Below are 10,975 nucleotides of genomic sequence, written 5' to 3'. Positions count from 1 at the left end.
AAGCACGTTACTCATAGGTTAAAAATTAAGTTTCCGGTATGCTAAAAATTACCTTGACGCGTTTCGACTTATGAGTAACTTACAAGTAACGTGTGTCTGACGTGTGACAACGATCGCGGAGCGTGCCGAGAACTTGTGCTAGCGTATGCGGAACGTGTGAGCCATACGTCGAGTACGTCGTAAAATTTTCAGCATGCTTGAAATTTCACGACGTACTAGACGTATCACGGAATATGACAGCGTACTTCATTGTTTTCAGCATGCTCCTAACGTATACACAACGTACCCATACCATATTCGACGTGTGCCAGCGTTTTAGACACATTTTTCATAGGTCGGCATATGCTGGCTAAATTGTCAAGGTGTGACTGAGATGTTGACACTTCCAATTTTCAGGCGGTTATTATTTAAATCGGCGTCCGGCAGCTTTTTAGCAGGCTACGCCACGAGTTCGTCGGCGATACGTGCAGCACGCTATGCCTAAGTTAAACTATCGTTGGGCATAGGTTGTGAACGCTGACAACAGGCTAAGCATTCGTTGGTATAAGTTATCTATAAGACAACGAAAAGTTCTGTGCCCATTACTAATATGTTATGCATACGACCAACACGTTATGAATATGACCAAAACTTAAAAAAAAAACCTCAAAACTTCAGCGTACGCCAACGTTTTACATACATTTTTATACGTTGCCATTGCTGGCTAAAATGTCAAGGTGTGACAGCGCCTTAAGAACGGGTCATAGATTAATTATAATATTGTCGTGAATGCTTTGCTTGTGTTGTGTTCCCCGATGTGTCCCCAATAAATCTGGCTGAGTTATACGAGATTTGCCCCCTTGAATGTATTCGTGCCGTGCCGAGGAACGATCCGCTCGATTTGGATATAAAACCTAAATGGTTACGGACTGGTCGACTCAGCTCGGTCTCTGAGAAACCAGTCTGTAACCGGGGTCTATTCGCCCAGCTGGCAAGGCACAGGTGTATCTTGGTATCGTGATCTGAGGTGCATAACCCGAGAATTGTGCCGAGCAAGCCGGAATTATAACCCCGGAGACGGCAGTGCTGTTAAGTGACGCCGAATCTTCAACATTTGGCTGTCAAGAATAGGGTGTGATTGACATCACTCGTCCGATTCCTTAACACTGAGGTCAAGAGTCGGGTGTGAATCCCGCCACCGCTGAATATATATATATATATATATATATATATATATATATATATATATATATATATATATATATATATATATATATATATATATATATATATGTACCTGGGTATAATTTCCACAATCATAGAACACACTGAACTTTCGTGCTTTTTCTCCGCAACCGCTTGTCGGATTGAGACAAAATTTTCACCATTGGTGTGACTACTCAGGTAGAATATTTTACTGATAATTACGACATCATTGATCATGTGGTGTGGCAGCCTCATTGGAAAAACGTAAAAACTTTGGACCTCTGTATCTCTGAAATCACACCGAGAAAAAAATTGAAACTTGGCACAAAGTAAATACTCCTCATGGGGAATGAGTTTGATTTTGTTAATGATGTCAAAGTTGCCTTCATTATGACGCCATAATTGCATATATAGAACACCACATCCGATCAGTATGAAAATTTTTGAGGGTCATCTCAGGATAAAATGGTTCACAGAAAAAAAATTGATGATGTCATCGATCACGTGATTCGGCAGCCATATTGTTTAAAAAAAAAACCTTCAAAAATCTTCTCTGAAGTGGCTGAACAAATTGAGGCGAAACTTTACACACATATGACTGTCTGTCCATGAGGACAAAAGTTTCATACATATGATATCATTGGTCACATGGTTTTGGCAGCCATATTGGATTTACCCTAAAACCTATAAAAATTCACCACTCAAAAGAAGTCCTGGTGAGGGTCTGCAATCTCTGATTGCTCTTTTTCTTGTTTGCAATTTGAATACAGAGATAAGGGTAGACAGGACAATCAATAAATAATGGCACGGATCTGGAGGTTGACAGTCATAGATAGGGATGATGGGAATGCAAAGTTATGTACAGAGATGACAAATGTGGAATAGTGTTGGTGCGGCATCGGGCTAGTGTGGTGCAGGCCTGGTGCAGCACAGGGCTGGTGTGGCACAAACCTGTTGGTTGGGATGAGGAAGTCCATGCAGTTTGAAACCTGCCCATGAGGGTAGGTATCATATTGCATTATATATTACAATATATTTCCACATTATCATGTCAGGGGGTCCTGCCAATGCAGATCTTCTATGCTTGAGGTCCTCCACAAATGGCCAAATGATCTTGTATGCTATTATGAGCACACATGTATGGATACCCCTCCCCCCCCCATTTCCTTTCATGTAACACAATGTATATGCATGTATATTTTACATTTTTACTTATTTGAAAAGGACACTTTGGCAAAGTATTTTGTAATATATTTGGAAATGAAAAATTATTGCATCATCATCGTCATCATTATCTATCCATTACACGTGAGTAAGATGTGTTCTGCTCTTCTGCCCTATGGGTTTGTAGGGGGCTGCTGAAGAGACCATTCTTCAACAAATAAGTTTTGTCGCACTGGGGACAACTGTTTCCAGATGAAAGTAGAGGATCAGTGTTGTTGAAATGTTATTTTGCTCTCTCCTTTCTCCTCCTCTGGCTGACCTCTGGTTTCTTCAAAGTTTTGGCAAACTTCTCAGACTTTAAGCTTCCACTTGGGGTGAGTATGGGCAGCTGTTTCCCAGGTGTTTGAATTGATATTACATTTCTTCATGGTGGTTTTAAGGATGTTTTTAAACAGTTTTTTCTGCCTGCCTGTTGTCCATTGCCATTCTCTGAACTGGGAGAAGATAATCTGCTCTGGAAGACATGAGTCAGGCAGACAAACAAGATGTACAGCCCATTGAAGTTGATGGCAGATGACTATATGGCTTCATTGCTGGTTGTGTTGACTTCTGCCAATATGCTGTTGTTGGAGCATCAATCCTCCTTGATTCTCAATATTTTTTACAGGCTGCATTGTTGGTACTGTTATAATGCATCTGCTCCACACAACGGTGGGATGACAATGGCACTATAAACAAGGAGCTAATCATGTAATCGTTTTCAAAGACTTTCCTACTGAGGTGACCAAAGGCTACACGAGCACACTGAAGGCAATACTGGATCACCTCATAAATATCAGCTGTGGATGAGATAATGCTGCCAAGATGTGGAAAGTGATCAACATTCTCAAGGGTTTGTCCATCAATTCAGATCTGTAGGGCTTGTTCTTGCACATTTGTTGTGGGCTTATGGATGATCTGGGTCGTCTTTATGTTTAGAGAGAGGCTTAGTTTTCTAAAAGCTTCAGTTAAGTCATTAACAATGGTTTGGAGATCTTCTGAGTTCTTCTCCTTCTTCTTTTGTTTGCCACACTTGGCTGTGAATACCACCACTGGCTAAGTTGATGGGTGGGACTTTGGTTGTGCCACTGATGCAATGCTGTCTGTAGGTTAATGCAGGAATTTGGAATTAGTTCATGGTTCTGGTGACAGCTCACATACTCCTTGCAAAGGACACCATGTGATCTTTCACACCCACCAACTAATGCTGGCAGTCAGGTGGCCGTTTGACATACATCCAAGAGAAAGCACACACATTGATGCTTCGCCCTGCCTGCAAGACTTGAGAATGACAGTTTGTAGCTGGGCCGAGATACAAACCCAGGCCCGATGGCTCAGAGGCAAGTGTGCGCACCTATATCCTGCCAGCCCTATCTGAGTGAGCAGAAACTGAGACATCATCTGCAAATTGGAGTTCAATTGAGGGAGTTGTGGTATCCTCTTAGATCACAACCAACTGAGATTAATGAGCTGCCCATCGACTATACAAATGATTTCCACACCAGCAGGAAGCTTGTTCTTAAGAAGCAGAAATATAGTAGAAATGTACACACAGAGCAGAGAAGAGTAGAAGCGATTACACAAGCTTGCTTAACACCTGTTTTCACATTGAAAGGTTGTTTCACCACTGTAAACAAGGACAATAGCAGACAAGTCATTAAGCAGGTGCAATATGGTGATAACTTTTGGCAGACATCAATTTTACGAAAGACCTTTGAAAGGTTGAAGAAGGAACAGAATAAAAAGGCTTTTCTCGGTCAAATAAAATGTAGAGTGGCGTGTGCTGCTCAAGATGAGACATTTATCCTGGGTCTCTCATGCAGTGAAGATTGTGTCAGCTGTTCCATGGTTTGGCCTGAAGTCTAACTGTGGTACAGGCAGGATATCTTCCACCACAGGTAATATACGACGAGCAAGGATCTTGGCAATGACTTTTCCCACGACCATACAGAGCAAAGAAATATGCCTCAGTAGATTCTGCAAGCAGCTTTGTCACCCTTCTTGAAGATGATTACTATCATATAACATCTCTCAGTTCACTCGAGAGTTCCTCAGCATCTCAGACTTTGCAAATGAAAACATAAAACTGATGCGTAAGCTCCTGTCCACCTTCATTGAAAATCTTTGCAGAAATCCCATCAGCTCCTGTTACCTTGTTCCTCTTCAGTCTTTTGATTGCGTTATTGACCCTGTACAGGGTGGGAAGCTCTCCAAGCGCTGTCTGGACTGGATGTTTGGAGGTGGAATTTAGGGCATCTCCATCAACTTTGGTATCACGATTGAGGAGTTCCAGGAAATGCTCTCTCTATCGAGCATTGATGGAATTCCAGCCATGAAGGAGAGTCTGCCCATATTTGGATCTCAATGGATTTGTGTTTTATGCTGGGTAACAGTAATAGTCAGACAGCAGTTGTCACTATCTGATCAGTACTTCAATAAATTTACCAACTTTGATTTTTCACTTTTATTTGTTCAAGGACATCATACTGAATCACTTTCAACTTGTCTTTCAATTTTCAGTGTCATATTTCACCACCTGGGGGTGCTTTTTCAAAATGGCTGCCAAAATCACAGAAAATGTTAAAAACATAATATTGACCACACATATCAACTGATATGATGATGTTTTCTGGATTGTTTCATCCTAGTGATACTAATTATGAACTCTTGTTGTTTTGCAGGGCTCAAGCTGATGCCGGGCCATGTTGTCTGTTACCATGAAAGCAAACATCTGACCAATTGAAATATGGAACAGTGCATCATTTGTGCAGAAAAACGGAAAGATGAATTTTCAATAGCAAGTGAAATATCTCTAAACAATATTAAATTGTTCAGTGAAAGATGGGCTAGGCTTGGTAAAAACATTAACATTCATGATAGAGTAAAGCAGATGAACATTGTTGCTGGGGCAGAATATCGCTGCCACATAAAATGCTACAAATCACTTTGTAACCAAGCTAACTTTGAGAAAGCTGAAAGAAGTCATGAAGATTTAAAATGTACAATGAACAAAAAGAGAGAGGCCAAGTACAAGTTCTGTACCGTCAACTCCAAAAACAAGGAAAACGTTTGATCAGGAATTGTGTGTTTTCTGTCAGGGCAGTAGTGTGGTAAAACTGCATCAAGTTTGCAGTGAGCCTATGGGAAGGAAGTTCTTACAGATAAAGGAACCGAGCACAAATGAAGACGTGAGCACAAATGAAGACGTGAGCACAAATGAAGACGTGAGCACAAATGAAGACGTGAGCACAAATGAAGACGTGAGCACAAATGAAGACGTGAGCACAAATGAAGACGTGAGCACAAATGAAGACGTGAGCACAAATGAAGACGTGAGCACAAATGAAGATGTGAGCACAAATGAAGACGTCCGCGCAAGATTGGCACTCCTTTCTGATGCCATGGATGCATTTGCCCAAAATTGTAAATACCATTTGACCTGTTTAAGAAAGGAAACCAGACACATTGAATCTTTCCAGAGTACAAACACTTGTTCGTCTGAAAATGAAGCCAACGGAAAGGCCATATGTGACATTGAAATTGTCAACATAGTGCAGTTGATAATCACCAATAGTGACAGTTTCCCAAGCATTGACATGAAGACAATCAACAATGCCTATATTAAACTCCTTGAAGAACATGATGTAACACTTCAAAGAACTAACTTTAAGCAGCACCTGAAGTCCCTTTTACTTGAGAAGATACCTGGGATTGATTTTGTCAAGCGTGGGTCTAAAGCAGAAATTGTTGTGTCACAGTTAGTCAAAGACAAAATCCTCACATATGAGTATGAAACATCAGATGTGGATGAAGAGATGGAAATTCTTAGTAGGGCTTCAAAGATAATTTGAAGAGAAGTTGACAACATGAAAAACTGGCAATATAAAGGATCATTTGATGACTTTGAAACACCTAAGAAGCTATTGCAGCTAGTGAGGTGGATAACCTATGGTCCACATACTACTTTACAAGTCAAAAGAGAAAGAGAAGCTGAGAAAACATCAAGAAATCTAACTCAGCACATCATATCTGCATATAGAACGAAGAGACAAATTAACTACGAGTCCAAAGAAGGTGGCAGTTTTCACAAGGATAAGACTACACCATTGACTGTTGGCCTTGCACTGGTATTATATCAAGCAAACAGGTCACGTTCACAAGTGGAAATGCTCCAAAGCATGAAGACGGCTGTTTCATATGATGAAGTTGAGAGAATGACCACAATAATGGCCATGGCTGTAATGGATGACCTTAATGACAATGTTAAAGGCATGCATGTACCCCCCTTTCTAAAGCAGGGAGTGAGACCCTTGTTTGCTATAGCCAATATTGACTGTGATAGTGAAGTAGGGCCATTTCATGGATCTGACTTAATAGTAGAACAAAAATTAGTTGAAGGGAACCCTCTTCTTGGTACAAAACTGAAACTTAACTTAAGTATCAAAGAAAGAGCTCGAAAACAGAAGCTAGATATGCAGTACCTGGAATGTGACAAACCAACTAATCCTAAGGTTGACAATGATGGTTATAAATTGAACACTTTGAAAGGAATTGGCCATGTCTATGAGCAGATTAATATTATGTGGTTATTGGTCTGTAGTTGGGTTCTATCAAAGTTATTGGGGGGTGGAGGGAATGCACAAGAAGAAGGAACAGAGGGAGGTGACACTGAATATGTAGTTGACAAGGAAAGAACAGAATCAGAAGAAAAAGAAGACACAAATCATGAAGATGGAGGAGCTTTTTTAGACCAGTTCATATTTGACAGGCCCTATAATATTAATCTGCCATAGACAATACAGGGGTGATGAACTTACGAGATATAATTTGAACTTCAAATGGTATTGCATGGAAAATGTTCATTACACTTCACAAGTATTGGTAACTAAACAAAATTGATGTCAGGATACTTGTCCAAAAAGCGTAACAATAACGTATGGCGGTCTGGGAAAAACCCGTCAGAAATCGCGCTGGACAAGTTCCTCGTTTGAACAAACGGTACAAACACATATCAATCTATGTTTACTTCCCATTGTTACCATGCACGCCTATTAACCTCCGCCATCTTCGAAGATCGATGGAGGTTACTGTTTTCACCCCTTTCTGTTTGTTTGTTCGTTTGTTTGTGAACAGTATTACGGAAAAACTCCTCGACGGATTTTGACGAAACTTGGTGGGGGGGGGGTTAGGTATGGTCCAAGGATCATGCCATTAAATTTTGGACTTGGTCCCCCCCCCCCAAAAAAAAATTGTTAGAGAAAAATTTTTTTTTTGCATTTCTACATGTTTTAAGTGATTTCCACCGCCCCCCCCAAAAAAGAGTTTTTTTTTTGCATTTCTACATGTTTTAAGTGATTTCCAACCCCCCCAAAAATTGTCCCCCCGCAAAAAAAATAGAGAATTTTTTTTTGCATTTCATGTTTTAAGTGATTTCCAACCCCCCCAAAAAATTGTTACCCCCCCCCAAAAAAAGATTTTTTTGCATTTCTACATGTTTTAAGTGATTTCCAAAACCCCAAAAAATTGTTACCCCCCCAAAAAAAAATTAAAGAATTTTTTTTTTGCTTTCCTTCATGTTTTAAGTGATTTCCATACATCTCAAAAATTGTTATAGAAAAATTTTTTTCCAACCCCCCAAAAAAATTGGAGAAAAAAATTTTTGCAACTTTTTTTTTCAACAAAATTTCGATTTCTGTTTTTTGCATTTCTACATGTTTTAAGTGATTTCCAACCCCCCCCCCCCCAAAAAAAATGGAGAAAAGAACTATAACTCTGTTAGCACTGTTGACATCATATTTAATGAATAAGATATAAGGTTCACTTGAGTGACCCAGCAGTATTGGCGGCGGAGGTTTTGCACTCTCCCGAGTGCTCCCCCTTTAGTTCCAAAAGAGTATGGACCTGCTTGTTCCATACTCTTTTGAATAGGTGGAAACGATAGGCAGAACTCTTTTTACGATAGGCGGAAAAAAACAATAAGTTGTTAGGTTGCATGACCGTTTTAAACAAGGAACTTGTCCATCGCGACTTCCGATGGGTTTTCTCAGATCACCACACATATTTCATCTGTAGGCCTACAACAGTATTGTATACGAGTACACAATAATTGATTGAGTTAAGGTGTATCCAAATCACTAAAACCTTAATATGTCAAGTAGTGAAGGAAATCATCTTTAACTCGTGAAAACATTAGGGACACTGCATAAAGGTGAACATTTTCAGCTGAATTTGAATCAAATCGCTAATCTTTATAATGAATGATACATTTTATGGGAATTTTTAATGATTTTGGCCGCCATCTTGGAGAAATGCGCCCTCTGAGTAGTTAACTACAATGTTTTGGATACTTAAGCTTACTGTTAAACTTATTTGAAGATCATTTGGCCAAAATATTAGAAAATATCATTCTAAATTGCTGGAATTATTGGTGAAAATTACGTTTTTAACAGCTTTTTATGATTTTGGCAGCCATTTTTAAAAAGCGCCCTCACATGGTGAAATACTTAACTGAAAATTAGAAGACAAGTTGAAAGTGATTCATTGTGATGTCCTTGAACAAATAAAAGTGAAAAAATAAAAGTTGGCAAAATTCTTGAAGTAGGTGACAACTGCTGCCTGACTATAAACCACTTTTTTTTTTTTTAGCTTTTAAGCCACATAACTCATGCACATTGGCAAACTTCTGCATCACATTCACGTTGTCTGAATACTACTTGGCCTTTGTCTATTTTTATGCTTTGGACTTCTGTTTCAGCTGCCTTTTATGCCTGTTTTCGACATCTGATGCAATGTCCTTCTGATAAGGTGCTGGATAAGGTTCCAAGATTGTATTCGCCGTGTTTTATGTTGAATCGTTCGTCGAAGTATTTCTGTTGTATCCCATGCGATATCTCATGTTAATTCGTTCGTTGTTTTGTGGTATTCATTTCGTTCATTTTGTATTGTCAAGGCTTGAATGGCCTGACCTCAGATATAAAGTGTATCTGGCTGTCTTGCATTTATTCTGGATATATTCCTGGGTATCTTGATTCTATTTCCCAAACACTATTCTATTTCTTCTCCTTGCTTCAAAAAATTAAAACAAAGTACTATATATATATATATATATATATATATATATATATATATATATATATATATATATATATATATATATATATATATATATATATATATATAATAACACCAAGCTTGCACACTAAAAACTCGGCTCGCCGTCACACGATCCCCATGAAATTGCTGTGGCACTTAGCGGACATGCCGACAATGTTTGGGAAGTCTTGGCGTTCCATAGTACCACTTGCATTTTGCACAATGCGTATTTTTGTCATTCCCCGTGTACGGTCTGTCGTCTGCTGCCAGCTATGTTGTACTGCTATCGCGTGCATGTGCACAGGTATCGCTAGTGTATATATATATATATATATATATATATATATATATATATATATATATATATATATATATATATATATATATATATATATATATATATATATATTTTCTCATTTATACTTGAATTTCTTTCTGCTTCTGGTTCTACACCCTCCCCCTCCCCTTTTCTCCAAACTGAATCTACATTAAATATACAGTATACGCTTCTTGAAAAAAAAAAAATTTAAAAGGATGCATTTCAACTCTTGTATCTCCTTCATAAATGCTGTACATGTTGTTCTTCCCTTCTCAACCATGATATATGTCTCTTCTTCTTCAAAAGGATTATACTGCTGAGGTGTTTGTCTGCTCTGCACCTGTTCCACCAACATGGAGTTGCACTTTACTTCAATAACTCAATTTCTCACTACTTTTGCACTCGTCTGACACCTCTCAACCCCCAGGAGTACCATTGGCTACGACTTCCCATGTTCTCCCACCTCTTGTTCATCAGTGTGTTGTACCATTCTCCAAACAGTGATGACTCCATCTACATCTCGCTCAGACAACACAGGCAAACGTTTAAGCACTCGTCCCAACTCTCTCTTCCACATATGTGGCGATTTCAATTGTCACCATTCAATTTGCTTGAGTGTGGATACCTCTCTCATCAGCCATGGCACTTCAGCAAACGACTTCTGTGGCTCCACGAGACTGACACAATCTGTTAACTTTCCAACAAGGAATACTCCAAACAGTAAATCCTTCCTTCTGGACTTGGTGATGACTAACTTTCCTGCAAATGTCTCCTGCTTCTCCTCTGCTCCAATTGGTCCGTCTCAGCATATGCTTGTGAAAATCAGCATCTCTCTGGCTATTCTCAGAGAGCTGCCTCAATGCTGATGAGTCTGGCAGTTTACTCAAGCAGATTGGCAAAACTGCAAGCAGCCATCTCTATTCAGGACTGGTCTCCCATATCTACTGCCCCTGATGTTAACTCAGCCTGGGAATTTTTCCACAGAAACATGCTCTCTCTCATGCACAGATTCTTCCCATCTCATCTTGAATTACACTGAACAACAAAAATTTTTTACTGGAGATGTGTAAAGCGATTTAGACTAATTTGGGTACGCTGATTTCAAAAATCATAACTGTTTTGCTGTATCACGTCAGGATTTTCAGTAACAGAAATATTCCCATTGCCTAGAAGTCA

Source organism: Eptatretus burgeri, chromosome 4, assembly GCF_056783735.1.
Source record: "Eptatretus burgeri isolate ZD-2024b chromosome 4, Ebu_testis_v1, whole genome shotgun sequence".
In the NCBI taxonomy this organism is placed as follows: domain Eukaryota; kingdom Metazoa; phylum Chordata; class Myxini; order Myxiniformes; family Myxinidae; genus Eptatretus; species Eptatretus burgeri.
The sequence above is the reverse complement of the archived record's forward strand: the minus strand, read 5'-3'. Positions refer to the sequence as shown.